The 21827-nt window shown below is 43.7% G+C and overlaps 2 long non-coding RNA genes across 4 annotated transcripts in view; one reads left to right on the forward strand and one right to left on the reverse strand.

Moving 5' to 3' along the window:
* LOC102382437 overlaps window positions 1–21827 on the reverse strand; it is a 117229-nt gene that overhangs the window by 31588 nt on the left and 63814 nt on the right. Inside the window, exons 1-2 of one of the 3 annotated variants that reach the window (XR_325185.2) lie at window positions 7203–7218; window positions 7022–7087 (exon numbers count right to left, since the gene is read on the reverse strand). This is a non-coding gene — a long non-coding RNA (uncharacterized LOC102382437). Of the gene's footprint in view, window positions 1–7021; window positions 7120–7202; window positions 7307–21827 lie in introns of those variants that run through there. The other 2 variants (XR_003091833.1, XR_003091832.1) reach the window with 2 other exon arrangements.
* Window positions 3111–16023, forward strand: LOC112548024. Its single transcript, XR_003091834.1, has 3 exons — window positions 3111–3169; window positions 4708–4792; window positions 15927–16023. It is a non-coding gene; the product is annotated as an uncharacterized LOC112548024 (long non-coding RNA).

A 21827-nucleotide genomic window follows, 5' to 3' on the forward strand; every position in this document is an offset into this window, starting at 1 on the left:
AGAATATTTTTAAATTTGCTAAATCAAGCACATAAAAGTTAAGAAAAACCAGAATTAAGGTGGCATGTACCACCTTTATCCAGCCCCCTGTCCATGTGTATTACAATACACTCTTTAGTTACAGAATACCTTGCTATTTTTTCTACAACACCTTTGTCCCACTTGGTGCCCATGATGGATCTTCACTGGGATGAATAAAAGCTAAGCAGTGAGGAAGGTTCCATAAAATCCCAACTGTTTGTAGAAGCAGAAAGGTGGGGAGTTAACAGAGTTTATCAAGACTCCAAATTTCCATTTCCTGTAGAATTCCAATATTTTATGGGGAGGGGAATGTTTTAATTCAACACATAAAGCAGAAAATAAATTTCCTGAAAAATAGAAATTCTGCTTAGGTGTTATTTAAAAAAAAATTTTTTTCAAATATATTTTCTTTCAAAAATACTCCCAGGGTTTTCAGGCTTCTGGAAACATGGCAGCTCTCTCATCATGCTGCCACAGATCTGAGGCTCCTAAAGTTTCTAGTCAGTGGGCTTTCTGGAAGCTTGTCTGCCATGCTGCCATGAAGCTGGGACTCCTACAGCTTCCAAGAGCCAGATCTTGAAAGGCTTCCAGACCACCTCCTCCAGACCACGTCCTATAGCAATTGGCTCCCCATGCTGCCCAGTTTCAAGGCTGTCTAGATGATCAACCTGGACATGTTTATTGCTACATGGGTTCCCAAATCTTGAGGCTACTCCTGACACAGCTAGCTCCCATGGGCAAAGGTGAAAACAACCAAAAACAAAGTCTTGTAGTGGGAAGTGTTGGGCAATCTTATTACAAGACTGTAACAAGCCTATGTACTTGCCCTTTGCTATAATGAAGGCTTCAATGTGATCCTGTATTGAACACTTAACTCACACCAGTTTTTCTCAGGGTGCTAAGAAGCTGTTCTGGGACCTATCCAGGAAAATGGTTGCTTGGATAAAGAGACCTCCAACACTGCAACCTTATATCAGGGGAAATGTATGGCACATGAAGTGATATGATGGCTTTTGCCAAAGTGAGGCCTAGGATCTGGCCCTAGAGGCAAAATCAATATTAAAATACATCTGTAGACACCAAAGATTCTTGCAGCACTCACATGGCACACATAGATGTCTTATCTTGAGATACTTTGAGAGAGTGAGTGGTAATTAGCAATATCCTAGAAAGGTCAAGGTGAGTAAACAGTACTATAGAAACCCCTGCTTTTTGTGTGGCTTCTCTTTTCTGTGCTTAATGAGATGAATTAGCGTAACTTTTTTATTTAATTTGTTAATCTATGTAAATTTGGAAAACAGGAGAAGAAGTGGGGGGTTTTTCCCCAACATGCATGCATTTTCCATTGCTGTCTGCTTCCTTTGTCAGTAGGGAGGGGGAAATGGCAAATAAACAGGGGGAAAAGATGGGTGTAGGGGCAGTGATGGATCCAGCATGGAGCAGCGGCACGGCTGCACCCCCATTTTCAGGTTGGATCTAGTCCAAGAGCATTTTTAAGCAGCCCAAAGCATGCAAGAACCCTTCTCCTTCCCTTCTGTGCTCAGAGGCATGTCCCCTTCCCTCCCCTTTCCCCTTTCCCCTCTCCCACATCTGCTTCTGTTGCTTTCCCTGTGGTGTTGGGTTCAGGGGAGAAGCTTCAAAGCTGCTCCTGCCTGCTCCAGCCAGGCTGTGTGTGGGGTGCGGTCATCTGGGAACAGTGACAGCAGGAGACCCGATGGACAGGACGGTTCCCCTTTCCCACTCCTGTTCCCAGGGGACAAGGCTGAGTGGGGGAACCCATTTCAGCTGCTACCACTGTCACTGTTCCACACAACCCAGATCTGAAGATGCTCCACCCTTGGGGCTATGGGGAAAGCACAGCAACAGGGGTGAGAGACTGAAGGGGAGGGAAAGGGCTGTGCCTCTAAGCGCAGAGGGAAAGGTGGGGATTCTTATGGGCTTTAAGAACTTTTAAAAAATCCCCAGAGGCTGCCATGGTGGGGACTGTTCCTCCTGGTTGGGAGAAGAGGAGGCTGGGAGCAGGGATGTCCCTACTGGTTGGGAGAAGAGGAGGCTGGGAGCAGGGATACAGCCACCCCTGTAGTGAGGATGGCTGGTCCTGCACCCCCTTTTCCAAATCCTGGATTTGCCTGGAAATAGCAAATCCACAAATTAAAAAAAATTTAAAAAGTAGGCTTCCAAAAATTGAAGTAAAATAACATTAAATCAAAAAACAAAAATATTCCAAATCAGTATATTGAAATACATAAATCTGCTTTTGTTTCATGTTGACGATTTGAAAAATATTCAAAGAAAAACTAATTTCAAGACAGACGTTTTTGGCAGGAAAAAGGTTAATTTTAATAAAGTCATTTGGTCTCACCCACAAAAAATGACTGAAACATTTTAACTAGTTCTTGTTACATAAGGCATGTAAAATCTCCTATTTTCAAACTGTCCAACTAGCATAGCTAGGAATCGGATCAAAGGAAAGGAAATCTTCTATTATAACACCAGAAAGGGTGGTATTTCATTACACCTTTAACATTTTAGCAGATGACAACTAGGCATGCTCAGAAGTGTTTCCCCATCACCTGCCTCTATTTATAACTTCAGCAAAGATTCTGTATTTTAATACTAACATATAAACGTTATAAGGGGGTTGTGGTATTTTTCTTACAACACCAAATATATATTTTCTTTTATTTTCTAGCATTTTCTGAGGGCAAAATTTGGTCCTAGAGAGAGACACCTTAAAGAGCAAGGTGCCGTGACTATACTGCAATATGCTTAACAACAAACATGCCCCGTGCCCCCCCACCTTTCTCTATAATCCCTTTCTCCTTTTGTTCCATGAACACTTTTTCATGACTGGAAAACAATATTGTCCATTTTTTTTAATATTATGAGGCCTGACCTTTTGTCCCAGATATTCAGACACCCAGCAGTGCATAATGGCATGTGACAGACAGGAAAGGACTTCAAAGAACATTAGGTTCATAAACGTATTTTCACTTTGCTTGAGAATTCCTGTGACATAAAACTAGTTACTAAATAACAAAGATTCAATGATTAGCACTGGCTGGGAGGCCATTTCTCATTAGCACCCAGCCAAGCAGTGAATGGGGTGAGGAAAGCGATAACATGTCCAGTTCAGGATGTTGAAAATGTAAGTTATGTAAAACTAGAAGGCATACTATCTGTCATGATTTCCTGTCTGAAAAGCTGATATTAATTCAGCAGTTCTCTATGCACAATGTTAATCTTTGTTATACTGCTGTTAACCAAATTAGGTATGGCACCTATGGCTTTCCATTACAACTCAAGCTCCATTTAACCAGCATCTAGCCAGCTGGTACAAGATATTGATGCACCAGGCTGTGTCCACGTGAGCGTGGACTTTTGTTTCCCCAGGGACAACTAGCAGCAGCACACCTTGTGCCAAAGCTAGTTGTCCCTGGAGAATGCCTGTGCCACATGCCCTCTGGCACACAGCAGGTTACCCCAGGGGGGTAGGTATCCAGGGGTCAAACCCCCACCCCTATGGTGCTCCTTGCAGCACAGAAAACAGTTGAATGTGCAGTATGTGACACTACAGATGTGTCTGCAGTATTACATACCGCACAGCCATGCTCATCTGGATGTGGCCCCAGAGGCTTGATCCTATACCATTTAATCAATGGTGGTTTGCTATAATCTCACTAGTCTGACCAGCAAACCCTAAATTAATTTTAAGGAGAAATCATTTCTCCTTTAAATGTGTCTGTGTATATTTCCACAGTCACTGGAGCCAATAGAAGCTTTGAAATCTAAGAGCAGTGAGAATAACCCTTTTGAGTCACAATTGACAATATGAGTTAGGTTTGTCATCTTAGAAGAAGCTGATTTTCTTCAAATTCAGATAACTTGTTCTATGCTGTAATTCTCAAGATGTTAATTTGTCTAGTTGGGGCTGTGAGGTCTGGAACATATGATCCAGGCAATAGCTTTCAAACCGTGTCCCGTGGAACCCTGGATTCTGCATTCGGTCACTGGGGGTGATTGGGGGTGATAATGAAGAGGGCCAGGGGGTGGTGCACCACCATTTCCAGGCTCCATGTCAGTCCTTAGGATAGGGGTGGCAGTTCTGTGGCACAAGAAGTGTTATGAAATGGTTCTGTGACCTTAGGAAGTTTGAAAACCATTGGTCCAAGATGCAATTGGGAAAAATGGAATATGGTTTATAAATTCAAATTGAAAGAAAGTAGAAACGTAATTAACCCAAATCTTAGCTCAAAACTCAAACCCAACCTGTACTAAGCCTCTCTGAGTGCATGTCAAATAAGGCAGCAAGCATCCCAGGGGAAAAAATTCACATGCCAAGTGTTGTATTATATTGATTTTATATGAAAGCCTATCCCATTGTACTGAAAAATTGCATCTGCTGACAAATGTTGTCCAGTTTTTAATTAAATCATTTTATATTACAAATGTGCTGTCAGAAGAAAGGTGCATCTGTATGCTGAACAGCAAATTGTGACAAGCCTACCGCAATGTGATGCTTCACCATAATTATAGTATTGCTCTTGACAAGAGGCTTGCAGCATGTAAAACTAGCAAATATTGCACGTGCAATAGGGCAAAACTAGCACCGTGAAATCTCAAGCTCTTTAGAGTAGTGATGGTTTTCTTAAAGTGCAGAAAGTTTCATGAAACTTTTTTTTTCAGTCAAATGAGTTCCACTGTACCCAAGAAAGAACTTTGAATGGCATCAGAAAAATGAAAGATTTGGAGCCTGACTCTACAAATGAAGGTGCCAAGTGTTACACTTACAAAACACATGCTAAAAAGTAACCAGCAAGACAGGAAGGGCAAGAGAACCAAATCCTAAATTTGGAGCTGATCCAAACACCATTGAGATCAGTGAAAGTCTTTCCATGAACTTCAGTGAGCTTTGGATTAATTCTTTAATGAGTGGCTTCAAAAATTACTCAAACCTATAAGGTGAAAGGGCAGTGTGTGGATAAATACCTCTTTGCCTAGTCAGTTAAGCTCCTGTCCATTCAAGGACACATCCTCCATTAACAGCCTGTCCCCTTTTATATCCCATGCTCTACATCAGGGATGTCCAACTGGTGGGCCCACAGGACACATGAGATCTGTCAGGGGTTAAGTTGTGGCATCTGGTCAGGAGCCCAGAAGTCACTCACTGCATCGCTCTGGCTGCAAAAGCAGCCAGATTCTCTGGGTTCCTCCCCCTCTTTCTCCAGCTGCCATTTTCTGCAGGGGTGGAGACTTTGTGGCAAGGAGTGTCTGTGTGGCCCTTTGGCCTGTGCCTTGATTGTTGCAGCCCCCATAGCATGGTACCTGGGGGCTTAGAAGTTAGACAACCATGGTCTAGATACTCAAGAAGAAGTCTTGAAACAGTGTGAAATTATCCCTCCTCAGCAAGAACTATGGATTATGGCTTGTACACCTGCTTAGCCTCAAACACTTCATGCTCATTGGTATGGGTTTCCAGGATTAAGATTTGGAACATGGGAGTCTAGGCTGATTTTCTCTGGAGTGTTTACAGATTTGTTTAATACCCAGCTTGGTACATTATACTATATATACAACATGCACTTTTCCCAAAAAAATAGCCCCCCAAAATTGGGATGCATGTATTAAGTGGGGAATTTCCTCCCAGTATTGCTAACACCTGGTTTGATTCCTGCTCCACAGTACAGCAGCTGTGCTATTACTGTTCAAGCAACTGAGGAGTCAGTTGACTTAATAGAGTTGACACTCCATAGGTATTAACAATTCTCTCTCCTTTATAATGGTCTGGATGTTCCACTAATCAAGTCAATCTTTTTATAAAATAAATGCTGTCTCCTAGCTGTTCCTGGTCTCTCCGTTTCACAGCCTTTTTATTTCTTTAGCTCAGACACTTTTGTTCTTTTCAAAATCACAGATCCACCATTGGAAACCAGTCTTCAGCAGCAGCTAGAGATTCAGCTTTTGTTGTGCAGGAAAGAGAGGATGAGTCATTTAAGGATTAGGCTCTGTCCCTGCTCTATGCAGTGATAAGTCTGGCAAAATCTTTTTTCTTCATTCTGCCTTTTCAAAAACAATGTATTATACCGGAAATTGGAAATACCAGAAAATATATTAAGGGTTGAAGTATCTTTGGGAAGTTTTAATGAAGTTGCACATTGAAAATAAAATAAATCTTTTTATAGCAGGGATGTCAAACATACAGCCCAAGCACATGGAGTCATGACACCTGGCTGGCAGGGCACCTCGAGTGGCTAGAAATTCAGGGGAAGGGCCTGCTGCTGAAATCTGGAGTACAGAGCCCTGTTGGGGCTGTGTCAGCTGAATTAACCCCAGTAGCTCCTGGACACTGCTCACCTCATTACCACTTGCCTTGCCACTGCTTGCAGGTCCAGATCCAGCCCTAAGGAGTCCGCATTCCAGATCTGGCCCCAGTGGCCAAGTAAGTTTGATAACCTTGTTCTACAGAATTCAGGATCTTCTGAGTAAAACTATTATTTAATTTTGTTTTGCTGTCACCTGTTAAAGTATTATCATAGTACACAAAATTAGGAGATAATCAGAAATTTCATGAGGCATTCTAATCATAATTCCCTGGCTAATTTTGCATAGTCAAGAAATCTGAATAGTTTGGATAAATTGTAGTTAAGATTCCAGACTTCTGGTTGATTGCATAAGTCAGTTGAACTCTGATCTTAGTGCATTTCTTTCATCACTGGCAATAGTATCAACTGGAAAGTCAACATCAAAAATTGATAGCTAAAAATCTAAATACTCTGTAAAATCATACACAGTTCTATAAAAGTACTCTGCTATAGATCCAAAAATTTCATTACGAAAGCTAAAATATTTGATGGCTGAAAAAGATGTGAAAGGTTAGAGAGGTTTGAATGAAATTGCAGCAGGCTGAAATCCTGGGGAAGGGGGAGGTTCCTATTCACAGTGCCAGAAATTCTCTCAATGGAGTTCTCGGTACTGATGTTCCAGAACAAAGAGCACTTACTGGTTGGAGTCCATGTTCAGCTGTCATCCATAGTTCGCTACACTTCTCATCATGCTGATGGTTTTTCTGGTTCGGTGATCAGGAAAACAGAATAGACACCTCTAGTGAACTATTTGGATTTCAATACTGAGAATACCAATTAGTGTTTTTGCTTCAGTATCAGTGAGTGCAGTATACTCACCCCCTAAGTATCCATAGAAGAGCTCTCTACTCAGACAGACCTTCCAAACTTCTCTTATGTTGTTTAATCATTACCTCCAACTCATACTTTCTATACTTTGTCACCTAGAGTAAAAGAAATAAGAGAAATGGTTCGCAAAAGTGATTACCTGTATAATTTACAATACATCTTGTCTCAATTTAGGATCTGTTATTTGAAATATATTGATGTCATAGCTTCCTTTGGTTCTGGATACAGGACTTAGCGCAAGTATTGTCTTTTATGAAAAAAAACTCCACAAAAAATAAATTAGAATATGACGTGTTGACATTGTGAAATACCCTGCTTGTTCAGGCAATGTCATTTTAAAAAAAATCTTTTTACATATATTATTTCTACATTCTTCTACATTTATGCATTTCTTGTGGTAACTTCCTTTTCTTGTCAACCTGGAAATCTCAAAAAATTCTCCTTTTCATTCATCAGGAACCACATTCTGATCCTGTCTCTCTTGTGTAAATTGACAGGAAGCCCACAGGCATTTTTCCAGATTTTCAGTGTGTCAGAATTCAGAATCATCTAGACCTCTAGCAAAAAATGAAACTACTGTTCATAGACATTTTCACTGAACTGTGTTCTAACAAACATGCCTCTGATGCTAATGTATAGTGTTTCACTGAGTTCAGTAGAACTTCAGAAGTTAGCAACTACTTTAATTGCATGTAGTACAATTCATGGAGCCATTATATAACACTCATAATTTTTAATGGACTTATACTTTGCAAAAACTGTTTTATAATATATACAAAATCAGGATACAGATGAATATTAGCAGTGTAATATGATTTGTATCCATATAAAAAACAAACAGTATAGCCAGTTAACAACTTCTATGCAAAAATTAAAATAAAAAAAACCTTCCCAAATTATACAAAAATGTATTATTCACAATTCTCCTTTTGAAAGAATGATTATAAATGAAAAATTTTATTTTGACTATATTCAACGACAGATTTTCATTTTAGTTTCGCTTGAAATCAAATTGTGAATGTTTTTATTGCGTTTTTCATTTTGCTTGAAATATTTTGCAGGAAAATATTTCCCACTTTCCAACCAGCCCTCATGAACACTAAATCTTAGAGAAGAAGATGTTATTCTTCTAAAATCAATATGTTCCTTTTTAAGGTATAGCCAGATGGCCCAAAGTGATTAGAGTTCTGCAGTTAAAGCATTCAGAGTATTATGAATCTAAGAATTCAAGCTTTGCCCAGCTGCTCGATCACAATGTAAATATATATACTGGCCCATCCAGGGTCAAAATCAGCCCTGGTAAGCAATCAGCTTCCCTGGTTTCCAGGGAATTTAGTGAAATGGGACCACTTACTCTACAAGCCCTTGCCTTTATATTGAAGACGAGGCCTTTTGTCAACCACATTTTAGGATTTCTCCTCATTTTGCATTAACCTTACATGCCACACATTGAGTTGCCTATTCTATTTCAAAAGAAAATCTGTCCAGTATTTTGTATAGGCTTTCCTACTTTAGCACCACTGGCAAAAGAATCACAAAGGAAGTTAAAACATTCTGAATAGTCTAATCATGTTAAAAATGGATACGAACAAAGAAATTCCATTTTAAAGAATTATTCCAAGACATTAATATACACCAGTATCCCTAGCACAGGCAAAGAAGTTCAATGTTCAGTTGAGATGAATTACAATGAATAAAGATGGGCAGATGGAAAACAAGGTAAACAAAAATATGGAAAACAGGATAAATAAGTGAATGATGCCTAAAAAACCTAATGAGTTTGAAGACTGCCAAGATAAGAATACGTGAAAAGTTATTTTAATTTCCAATCAGTTGTCAGAGTCATTAGCCCACAGACACATCGGATGTTTTTTTTAATCCTAAATTGATTTTAGTTTTTAATATTTCCAGGTGCACAAAATGGTTAATCCATGTGATGTCTGCAGCTGATACACATCTGGGAGTAGGAAGGAAGGAACCTGAAGACACCTGCTATGACTACAATGAACTGCACTTGCAGGCTGTTTGCTCTACTGGGCAACATAACAATTGGCTGGCAGGCTGGAAATAGCTAGCCACAGCATCTTTGTCAACATCCAGCAGCAATTAGTGAAAAGGAGTCAGTGCTGAATGCTAGCATCTCAGCTGGGGGAGATCCAATAGCTGCTTCAACTTCCATTTTCTATTCATATTTGCATAGTGGCTTTGGCCATATTAGAACAAGGCAAACTCATTTATAGGGGACAGAGTTAAGCAGATTTCCTCAACACATCTCTGCCTTGAACTTTGTCAAAGATATAACCTTTCCGTGCATCCACACAGAAGCCTCCCTCGGACTATCATCATCTCACCGTTATTGTCACTTTTTTTTACTTTGCTCTTAATCCTTTTGGCCCCACTCACCTCAAATACAGCTGTAGTCATCCATTCTCACCTCAGTTCTAAGTGTGGTTCTACGCCCATCACTTTGAGCCTTTCACCCCTCTTCTCACTACCCCTTCTCTATCGTACCAAGTGTACACTGATTGTTTTTACTCTTGGGGGTCTTCACAGCCTAACTGCACTCTACCTACCACCTCTAGCTCACTATCTGAATAGTAATGCTTGCTTCTTCATGTCCCAGTTCTTTAAGGAGCAGCCTTAGATGAGCCAGCAATTGTGGTTGGCTCATTGAACATGTGTTTTGGAACAGAAGTATTGCCGTTCTCCTTCCCTATACAATTACAAAGAGGCAAGTGGCATCTGGTCACATCTTGTTTTGTTTTATGCATCTGGCCAGGATGCTCCAATAAGAATATGTCCCGGCAGAACTTCAGATTGATCACTGACAATTATGAGTTGCCTAAAATGGATCCGGCTGATCCTGGTGCATCAAGAACAAAACAAATGGCACGCAGCCACAAAAATAATTTTTTGTACTCATTTTGCATTGGAGTCCATTCAAATGGGACACTGGCAGGATATCCAGTAATCCTTGTTTCCTCTGGGAAAAAAAACCAACAGATGTTACATTTGGAAAACTTTAAAGTATGCATCAAGTACAGTGATTCTCAACCAGGGTGCCATGGCACCCTGGAATCCTGTGACATCCTTTTAAGGGCACTGTACAATATGAGCACTGTTCAGTGTGCAAAAAACCTACACAGGAGTCACAAGATATACCAAAAGATTTCAAAAAAGTATCCATAGTGTCAAAAATAGTCTGACTTGCGTGGTTCTTCAGAGTTCTTTGCAACAGAAGAATAGCTCTATCATTCTACCAGAGTCAAAAAACAAGTGAAAGCTAAGCTAAGAGCTGGCATTTTCCATGGGTTGCCTTGTATCTAACAAGGTTGAGAACCAGTGATCTTTCGCATGAATGCACTCAGATCCAAGGCAAATACCTGATTTTTATTCTTGAAAGGGGCAAGCAAACAGAGGAAGGATAACTGGAAAGTTTGTTCATTCTTAGATAGGTGACAAAACTATCTATGATGATATGAGGCACACGAGGGTTTTGATAGCTGTCTGTTTGGGAATACCTGCATAATTCATTCATGAGAATAAAACCCCTACCCACATCATCATCTTCCATCTATGCATCAGTTCTGGATTCTCTCCAGTGCTCCCTTTATGGAATGGTATAGAAAAAGTTGCCCCCTACTTCCATGACCATATGGGAAAGTAGCTGTGGTTCTGCTACACACAGGGAGAGATGTCCCCGCCCCAGGTACCAGACCCACAATCTCCAAAGGTGTCCATGTACCTCTGTACATGTGGGGGCCTGAAGGCAGGACAATCAAAATATGAATTGTCAGGCCCAGCAGTAGCCCAGCTTGATGAAATGTTAGGTTTGTAGTAGTGGTTGTAGCCAAAATAGGTCTAATGGTGCTCCTCAGCTAAGAAGCAGTAATCCTTCTTCCTGACCCCAGCAGAGTCCCCTCTGCCAAACCTTAGGGTTGATGCAGGGAACCTCAATTTTTCTCAGTAAAAAGAGTGATATCTTTGGTTTGGGTAGAGCAATTTGTGACCTTGGTAAATGCAGCTGTAATCAATTTTATTTAATGCTTTGACATAAATAAGATTGTAAAAACAAGATCAGATAGCTATAGATGTGATAGAAATAAATATAACACAGCTCTGAATTCAGCCCCACTGGTATTACAAGGCCTCAGCAGCAGGAAGTTCAACCAGAGGTGATCTGTGATAGTACAAGATGTCCAGCACGCATGCTTCCCAAGGGAACAGAACCAGTCAGCATCGTCTAAACGAGTATTGCTGAGCACTGGTTGAGAAGGGAGAAACAGGCAAGAGGGCAAGAGGATTATGTCTGTTCAGCATGTCACTTACTATCAGTAGAAACTCTTTATATCAGTGGGCCAGAACCACCCAACTCTAACCCATCATCACTTACTCAGCTCCCTACTCCTCAGGTGGAACATGAGTACAGCTTCCAGCTAGTAGAGAGCTGCACGAAGGCCAAGCAGCTAAAAGCTGTGGTCATGCTGCAGCTACTTCTGCACTGCTGTTGGGAAACATGGGAGGGACGTTGAAAAGCAGCAGCAGCAAGAGCACAGCTGGAAGTTGTCCAGCCCCAGTGTGTCTCCTTGCTGCTTAGCCCTGGCACAGGCACAAGCACAAGCAAAGCCCTTGGGCTCTGTGGGCCAGAGCCAGCCTACAAGCCATACATTGCCAGCCCCTGCTTTACACAGTTTAAGACTCCCTTGCCCCCAAACAGAGCATCCAAAAGGAAGGAATGTATGGAGCAAGCACCTGTTCCATCCTGATGGTAAATCCTTCTCAGCTACAGGTTGCAGTTCATAGCTGCAGTGAATTACATCATAATACCTCATCCTGGTATATTATTTGACATTAACTTCCATTTGTGTAGCAGAGATGTTACTGATAATATTATGGTCCTGATTTCACAGACACTCCCAGGTGGACCCTTACTGTCATGACTAGTTCATTCAAAGAGCCTCGTTAGACCTTATGCTGTAAGCTGAACAAATGCTAATCGGCTTAGTGTTGTTCAGGTTAGTGGAGCAGTCACACATGTAACACCCACACGTGTTACAATGTGTGTGTGTGTGTGCGCGCGCGCGTGTGTGTGTGGTCGGTCAAGATGATTTCTGTTCTTCTGGCTATGTGCTCAACACATGGCAAGCTGGGGCCTGTATTTGGGCAAAATATGTAAAACCCTCAGGCTTCATTGGCCAGAAGAAGCAGGGGATTCTTCAGGCAGATTGGTTGGGAGAAAGACTGGAGTGTGTCATTCCCTGACTGGACAAGGCCAAGCTGAAGTCATGCAGAGGGATATAAGGTGGATGGGTTGGTTTGGGGAGGAGGAGAAGCTGCTAGGGGCTGCTGAAGTGTGAAGTCTTCTCCAAGGAAGAAAGAATTTGCAGATAGCAAAAAAGTAGAGGAAGGAGAGAGAGAGAATTGCCCCAGTGCCTGGGAACTCCCCTGTCCTCCTTTTCTTCCCCTTTTTCTTTTGACATTTTAAGGAATTCATACTAGGGAAAAGAGTATTGTTTCCTTGGGCTGACTGGCCAGAAATTAGGCCTAGCGGTTTTAAACAGGGTTGAAACCTGAAAGTTTCTAATTCTACCAGGTTTGGACTGGGGTTGAGGTTTGCAGCTTTCTGCTCCCAGTGGAGCTGTGGACCCAAACTACCTGCAGTTCAGGCCTGGCTTTCCCCTTTGTTTCTTTTGATGGTTCATCTCTCTAGTCAAGCAGTGTGGTTGGGTCAGCTGTAGCCATTAATCAACTTGGCTCCTTTTCAAGTTTGTCCTGCAGTTTCATTTCAGCAGGCCATATAATCCAGTTCAGAGGTTTTGGGGTGCATACATGCTGACTGGAGCTGCAATCACTCCCCCCTTCTGCCCCCCAACACACAACCTCTCTGTGGGAGCAAAGATCAGTAATCTACCACTCCTCCAAGAGCAACAAAGTCCCCTGAAATGCAGAAGGACCCATGCTCTCAAGCAGCTCCTCACAGAGAAGTGAACCCAAGAAGCAGCTCGTGGGACTCTCCGATGTGTCCCTCCCTTTCCAGCCCATTACTGAAGGGAAGGTATGGGGGTTCAGGCACCCAGAACTACCTATTGGGGAGCCCAAACTGGTACCCAGACTGCTTAGGTATGCATGAAGTCCCCCAAAGAAGGTGCCACCTATATACTTTGCTTTGTAGTTAGTAGTGTTTTAAAATTATATTTAATGTTTTCTATGTTTTGTTTTATTCTTCATAATAAATGTGGTTGTTTGTATTTACACTCCTTGTTTATATGGGATACCCCAGCAAATTTAGTGTTCCCAAATTTTGGGTGGGGCTCAATATATTGGTATCATTTATGAGGTACCCTGAAATGTGAACCTTTCACTGTGCACATTTCACTGCTGACTGGTGCCCAGGAGAAGGGTTACACATAGTAAGGTAGAAAACCTGCTCTGACTGTCCTTCACCTTCACAGCAGTGACTTGCAACTAGAGGCTTTGTGAACAGAGTCAGGATTGGGAACAAGCCCCATTTGTTGCTTCTGCTGAGCAAAGAACAGGCCCACCACCATGTCTGTTTCAGCAAGACCAGAAAGACCAGGGGAAGCAGCTTCCCTGGGGCGCTCTGATCTCCCTGAAATCAACACAGAAACTCCATGCCGAGAGCAGGGCTGTCAGGGTTTAAGCCAGGGGCAGGCAATTATTTTGGATGGAGGGCTACTTAACAAGGTTTGGTGAGCTTCCACAGGCTACACGGGTAGCCCTGCCCCTTGACAGTTGCCCCGCCCCATGGTCACCATCTTGGGACTGGAAGTCCCACCCCTAACCCCTGACCTTTGCCACAAGAAGTCCGTCTCCGAAAAACTCCTTTTGGGAGGGGGGGGTTGCCATCTTAGAACCAGATAAAAACCAAATCACATACTAGAAGTCAAACACCTACTACAGGGGTGGCCAACTGGAGGCTCCAGAGCCACACGCGGCTCTTCAGAAGTTAATATGCATCTCCTTAAATCTTTGCACAAGCACACAGTGACCAGCTTCCATTTGGCCCTCCATCCAAAACAATTGGAAGCTGGTCACCATGTGATTGTGCAAAGATTCAAGGAGACGCATATTAACTTCTAAAGAGCCGTGTGTGGCCACCCCTGACCTACTATAACATATTTTAATTTTATTACAAAAAATATATTTGTCATGAATTGTGTTTGTGTTCTGTATATAGAGGTGATTGCATAATAGCTCAAAATAAATTCTTAGTCTTGTACAGTGTGTGTGTGTGTGTGTGTGTGTGTGTGTGTGTGTGTGTGTGTGTATGGTGGGGTATGGGGGTATGTGGGGGAGTTGTGAGCAGGTTTAGTTATGTGGGGGGCATAGGGTATGCTGGGGGGTTGTGCATATGTGGGAGGAGGGTGTGGGTGTGTGGTGTTTGTGGGCTGTGAGGGAGGGTGGGGGAGTGTGGGGACTCCCCCCCCATGGTGAAGCAGCAGGTGGGGGTGCACAGGGCACTCATGCCCAGTGGCACACAACTCCAGCCAGCATTGCACATTGCAGCCAGAGGCACAGCACCCACAGGGCTATCTCTACCACCGGTGCTCCCCACTATGCATGAGTAGCCCCTTCACTCATGCAACATGGGAGGGTAGCCCACACGCTGGAGCCGGCTGCCTTCCCCACCCCCTACCCCATGCAAGTGTGGGAGCTACACATGCATGGTGGGAAGTGCCAGCAACAGATGCGGCCCAGTGTGGGGTGCACTCCTAGCTGTGATGCGTAGCACTGGCCAGAGATTAGCATCGCTGGGTGCCAGCATTGGGCATCAGCACCCTGCATGCCCCCACCTGCTGCTGCTGCTGCTGCTGCCCCACTGCCTGCTGAGGCTGTAAACCACGGTGGGAGTGTGGGGTGGGGGTTTCCACACTCCTCCACACTTCTTCACACCCATACCCTGCCCACCTGAGCTCCACACTGCCGCCACCCCCTGGGTGCGGTCTTCACACTATCACCATCCCTAGCCCCATGCTCCGTACTCCTGCCAGCTGCAGCTCCACCCCCTCCCACGCCACTTCCCTCCCTGCTGCCTGGAGCAAGCGGGACACCAGGGAAGCTAGGCAGAAAGCTGTGTGCTGACCAGGCCAGGCCCTTCCACCATCAAGGGTGGGAGCAAGGCACAATAGGGTATGTTGGGTGCATTGTGTATATGTGGGCACCTTGCTCCCACACTAAGAGCGGAGCTGCCAGGCTTAAACCCTGACAGCCCTGCTCTGAGAGAGGAAGTTAGCCATGTTAGCCTGAAATCAAGCAGAAGTCCGGGTAGATTTGCATCTTATAGACTAACTAAATCAGAGATGCTTAGCGTAAGTTTTTATAAGCCACAGGCTTACTTCATCAGATGCTGACATCTGATGCACAGCCTCTGATGAAGTAAGCCCTTTGCTTACAAAAGCTTATGCTATGCATCCCTGATTTAGTTCGTTCATTCAAGCCAACTGGTATAACCTCATTTATCTTAAGGCATTTTTACAGTGCTCTACTTGTATAAAGGGCCTTAATGCCAGTGTAAAAGTCACAGCCAGAGTGGTGTAAAATAGCCTTAGTATTAATGAGAATCAGGCTTGCTGGCTCCAAAACATAAATGTGATATTGGAGTGGTTTGTATTACAACAAATGTATGTTTTCTTATTTGTTAGTTAACTAACTTCACTTTCTGATCTTTAATAAATATTTCTCTTTGTTCTTTAGATAGAACTGACAGATCTGTGTGTGTGGGAGGATATGTAACTGCAGCCATGGAGAAAATGAAATTCCATTATAATACATACGCATTACTAGTTGTGTTGATTATATGCCTTGCAGTAAAGTCCAGTCACTCCAGTCAAGATCTGGAGATCATGGATGCTGTACAAGGTGCTGTAAATTTCAGCAATTCACTACTTTATCAGACTAATTTTACTGTATTTTCTATGACAAATTCAACACCCCAATATGGAAAAGCAATACCATGTAGTTTCAGCGAGTCACATTACCACCATCTGTGTAAATTTTGGGTCCAATTGTGGTCTCACTTACATCAGTGCAAATAAAAAGCAGCACACTCATCTTATTTGTACAGATACTCCCACAACTCCAGGAAATATCCCTAGTTCCTTCCACTAGGAAAAAGTGCCATGGCTTGACAGCATTTTGAGTGGGAGGTTGAAAATTTGAGCACTAATGAAGTCAGTAAGTTAGGCATTCTGTGAAATTCTTACCACTAAAACAGTAGCCCTGAAGCTGAAGCATAAATGTATTCCAGCCCCCTGGCTGGAGAGTTACACAGGCGAGCTCTCCAGCCAGGTGGCACTAGAAGGCTTCTTCCTAGTCTACCTTCACTTTAGGGGAACCCATTAGGGCTGTGTGAAGCTTTGGTCCCCGATTCAATTCGGCAGAGATTCGGCCCAATTTGGCGGCCAAATCTCTGAATCCAAATAGAACCAGGAGACCCTTTAATCTCTCTGAATCAAATTGGAACCCTTCGAATCAATTAGGAGAGATCTGGACATACAGACAGCTTTAAATGTTTTTTTCTGCATACCCCTAGGTAGCAGGGGCTTGTGAGTGCTGTGATGCTGGGGCAGATGGAGTGTCCCCCAGTAGCTCAGGGGGCTCCCCACGCACTAGCAGAAGACCCAGAAGTGGACCAGAAGCACTTCCAGGTCACTTCTGGGTCTGCCATGGAGTGTGCTGGGGGGCCCCTTGCGCCTCCCCCCGGCTCAGCGACTGGTGCCTCCAGGGCCTGGGGGGGGCACCCAGGGCCCCCCAGTGGCCGATTGCTGCACCAGGGGGACATGGGGGGGGCCCCCCAGCATGCTTCCCGGCAGACCCCAAATTGGACTGGAAGTACTTCGGTCCACTTCCAGGTTCACCGCCAAACATGTGGAGGGCCCCCCCGGGATTCCTGTGGGATGCTCCATCCATCCCAGCATCGCAGTGCTCATGAGCCATGCCTGCTACCTCAAGGTATGTAGAAAAAACTTTTAAAACTGTGCCTGTGTCTGAATCACTGATTCTCCAAATCAGCATCGAATCTTCAGATTCGGATTCAGCTGAATCAAATCAGGGACAGTGATCCGAATCAACAAATTGAATCACTGTCCCTGATTCGAGACAAATTCAAATCAAATAGGGCCTGCTTCGCACACCCCTAGAACCCATTACTTAACAGCCTGTCTCTCCCTGCCTGGGAAGGGGGCAAGCTATCAGCTAGCAGTTGGCAGCTGCTGAAAAACAGCAGCTGCCACAGACAGCCTGGGGAGGGTTCCAGCCCTGGAAAAATGTACCCCTCTTCCTGCCAAACAGCTGATGTGAAAGGCGGCTGCAAAATCTTGAAACATTGCAGCCAGGAAAGGCACAGGGATGTACATCTGTCCCCCAGCTAAAACATTTCCTTTTTCAAGTATCACCAAGCATGTTTTACTTGGATCTATGAAGTGGGAAACAGATGCTAACATATGTAGACTGCAGATATCATAGACAAGGACCTACCCAGATCAAGGCAAGAGACGAGCAATTTTGCAGGCTTATTGTGGTGCTGGCCACCATTTTCATGGGTTTATAGTGGCAGCCTCTGCCCTTGCCCCCAACACTGATTGGCCAAGGAGCTGCCTTTCGTGAAGCCCTGCCCCTTGCTGCTGATTAACAGAGGCCTGCCCCTCACATGGCCCCATTGCTCACCACTGATTGGCAGAGAGGAGCAGGACTTCATGAAGGGTAACCCTCTCAGCCAATCAATGGCAGAGGAATGGCTCCCTTTGGGGAGCCAGAATTTTTTTTTTTTTTTTTTTAGTACTTTTTTTTCTGGCAATTCTGTGCAATATCACGATTTGAGTAGGTCCCTAATTATAGGATTCCCCCACTCCACCCCCCTGATTTTCAAGAACAGACTTCAACTAGGCACGTTAACGGTATATCCTTCTGCTTTTGAATCAGATACTGCCTGAGATAGGCAGGTGGATTTGATGGACCTGTGAGCTAGTAACTAGAAGAAAGTATGAAACTAAGAACCTTGCATCCTTACAATGACACGTTCTTAAACTTTTTTTGTTTGTTTGTTAGTTTTGTTTTTGTAATTTTAAGCTACAGCCCATAGTAGATACAGGGAGAAAATTCGAGAAATATACCACACTGTCAGCAGCTTCTGAGGTCGACCGGATGAAACTCTGGCTAATGTCACCTGATGGTCATTGACTCTACTGTCATTGAACTCTCAGTAACCTCGGTCAGGCCTAAATCTCACACACTGTGATCAAAGTAGTCACAGAGGGGCTGCAAAGAAGAGTAACCTTTGTAACATCTTTTAACAGGAAGGAGCATGCAAAAGTCCCATGTTGGCTCAGTCTCAATTTCCAGTCATCATAAAGCCAGACAATCACTTCTCCTCACCACCTTTAAACATTTAGTCCTGGTGTCAGTGCCAAAGCTCCCCAAGCCTACTAGATAGGAACATAATCGATGTCTCTGCAAAGGTAAGAGTGTTAAGTAGGAAGATTCCTTTTCCCTTTCTGTGTCTTGAAGACTGTGCAAGCACTGGTACAAGCTAGCCCATGATGCTTTACCAGGTAAAATTCCCTTCATATTCAAAGCCAGCTGATAAGGTTACATATTAACACTGGTTACGTTAACACTTGGCTCTGGTGACATGTATTATTTGACCTACTGTACAGTGGCACTTTGTCTTTTTGCCTGCAAAGAATTCAAGTAGAGATTGCTGACGTTAATAGGGAAGGAGAGGAGGGTGGAAAGAAGCCAGGCCTAAGATATTGGCAGATATCAGACGAGCGCACAAAGGCAGCAAACAGAAAATATTGATTGGCACTTCACACTGGACCATGCTTCCCGGGTACAGTATTCATCTGATTTTTTTTCCACACAAATTTATTAAATCATTGTTAAAGGGTGTGGCTTTCCATGGAAAGAATGCTATTCTTCACAAATGTCTGTGACTTGGTTTTATTTCAAAGATTGTTTCCCCCCCTGTTTTGAACCAACAATGTTGTCAGACAATTCAAGCATAAAACCTCTGTCAAACTACTAAAAGAAGCTCAAAATGTAGATATTATGGCAATGAGTGCCACATAAATAAAGAAAAAAAATTTAATGTGGAGGAAGGTATTCTCATCACTCCTCTTAAAGTTCCACAAAAAGCAATGATTTATACAATACAAAGACTTCTCTCCAATCTCCTAAATCCACGAAATAAAAGGATTGCAGCAGTATATGAGAAACAGATTAAAAAAAAAAACCAATACCAGAAACCACAAAGTGTCCAAACTCAATGAAAAGGCAAGAGGGTAAGAATTAAACAAGCAGTAGGACTGGTGACTCAGTTTTGTAAAAGACTGCCCCATCATGGTTCACTTAAGGAGTGGTCACCTATCAGTTCTCCTGCATCACATTGGGATCAATATTATGCTTCCTCAACTACACAAATCAAGGGTCTTTCAAATCCAACCTTGACTAGCTCCAGCAGTGGTAATTTCACAACCTCCCTGGGCAGCTCGCTGGTCGTAGAGCTAGAGTTTCCTTAATATTTAACCTGCAGCAATTTAAGTTTGTTACTTCTTTCCCCTTAGACTAAAGAGAACAGTTGCCCTCTTTATGGTATCCCTTAGCATATTCAAATAGACAATTATGTCTTTCTAGCTTTTTGTTCAAGTCAACTCCCCTAATCTTTTCTCAGGCTCTAGGGTTTATGTACCAAAATTTTCATTATCTTTGTTGCTGTCCTCTGAACTCTATTCAGTTTGTATGTTTAAAAAAGCAAGGCCTAGACAATGCAGAGTAGAGCAGAATAACAACCCAGACAACAGCTCTTATTGTGGTCATATACACACATTGGTCTTTTCTGTAACAACCGCATGTTAGCTTACTTCATAAATGCTCACTAGAAATCATCCATCTAACTCCATGCTGCTCAATGGACAAATCATTACTTGCTTGGATGGAAAGGACAAAATCCATAGTGGGATCCATAGTGTACCCTGGAAGTGATTACAAGAATGATACTGACCCAGATGTCATGCTGTCATGCCCCACACACTAGGGGTGGTTGTCTGTGTGAATTAGAGTCTGCCCATGGGAAAAGCAGAATGGGACTCTGGAGACCAAGGCACTATTTAACACTGCCTTTCCAGTAAATTAGAAGAGAATATACTGATAAAATAATATAGCAAAAGCCGTTTGCACAACCATATTTTGAATCAAGGGCCTTTCCTGTAAAGCACAAAAGCCCTGCTGGAGCTATACCAATAAGGCAATGAGAGAGATACAGGGACTAAGAGCAGAGCCAACCTTAGGGAAAATGGGGCCCTGGGCAAAATTGTATTTTGGCTCTCCACCTTTGAGTTTAAGTATGTAGTAGTATTAGCAAAAGTTTCAGAAGTAAACCCAGGGGGGTGGGGAATGGAGCTGCTGGGCTGGATCAAGAGACTTGCTTCCCTGCAGACAGGCACTGCTGCTGCTGCTGTGTGGGATCAAGGTGGACAGACTGGATCAGACACCACCCTGCCCTCACAGGCCCAGCCTGAGCAGTGGCTGTAGGTGTGGGGTCAGCTGGCCTGGGCACTGTTCCTACTGCCTGAGGTGAGAATCAGACAGGACAGGGTCTGGTGTGGGGAGTGCTGCTGTGGGAGTGGGCTGCTTACACATGCATGTGTATTTCTGAGTCATGGGCACAGCCAGGACAAGGAGAGAGAGTAGATAATGCCTGGCATAATAACATGACTTAGAAAGACAGACTGATGTGCTCTATCCGTTGTATTATTGCTCTGAAACAGAAAGTGAACTAAATAAAAACATTTAATGATCCTATTCAGTTTCATATGGGCTATTATACCGTGCTCTTCACTGTAGTAGCTGACAAAGGAGGATGCTGTAATCTTAATGATTCTCTGGGGGCAGTTATATTCTCTGGGGCTAGCCATCATTCTTGGCTCTTTTTATGAGGAGTCTCAGCCTTGAAGACTATGCATGGCTCCTAATACACAAGCTGCAATTCAGCATAACCTTATCTCAGAAAGGCTAAGGACAGAAGTTACACTTAAACCAGCTTAAGTGATCAGAAATGGGTTTAAGCCTGTAACAAAACAGAAGTTCAGTGCACATAAACCAGTTTCAGAATGGCCAGAACTGGTTTAAGATAAACCTGGTTGAATGTAGCATCAGACTTAACTGATTGAGGTCAAACCAGTTTATGGAACTTCTGTCAGACCCCTTCCTGGTTTAAGTTAAATCGGAGTCCCCCAGCATCCCAGCATGCTTTTCATCCCTGGGCTGGGCTGCCCTCTAGCTGGAACAGGGCGGGGATGGAGCCAGAAACCAACCCAGCATGGCCCCCTGAGGCAAAGGGGCAGGGAGTGGGTTAATTCCCCTCTCCATCCCCTCTTGCACTGCGAGGCTGCAATCAGGGTCTTCCAGTCTCAGCTGCCACCTCTGACACTTGCCCCCAGCCAGGCAGACCCTGGCTGGGGTCCCCCATGGTGGGAGGGGAGAGAGTGGGGAATAAACCCCTTCCCTGCCCCCTTTACCTCAGGGTGCTGGCCAGTGTCTGGCCATGCCCCTGCTCCTGCCACTGGAGCAGCAAGGTGGGAGGGACCCTGACAGGGG

Source organism: Alligator sinensis, unplaced genomic scaffold (genome assembly GCF_000455745.1).
Source record: "Alligator sinensis unplaced genomic scaffold, ASM45574v1 scaffold1172_2, whole genome shotgun sequence".
In the NCBI taxonomy this organism is placed as follows: domain Eukaryota; kingdom Metazoa; phylum Chordata; order Crocodylia; family Alligatoridae; genus Alligator; species Alligator sinensis.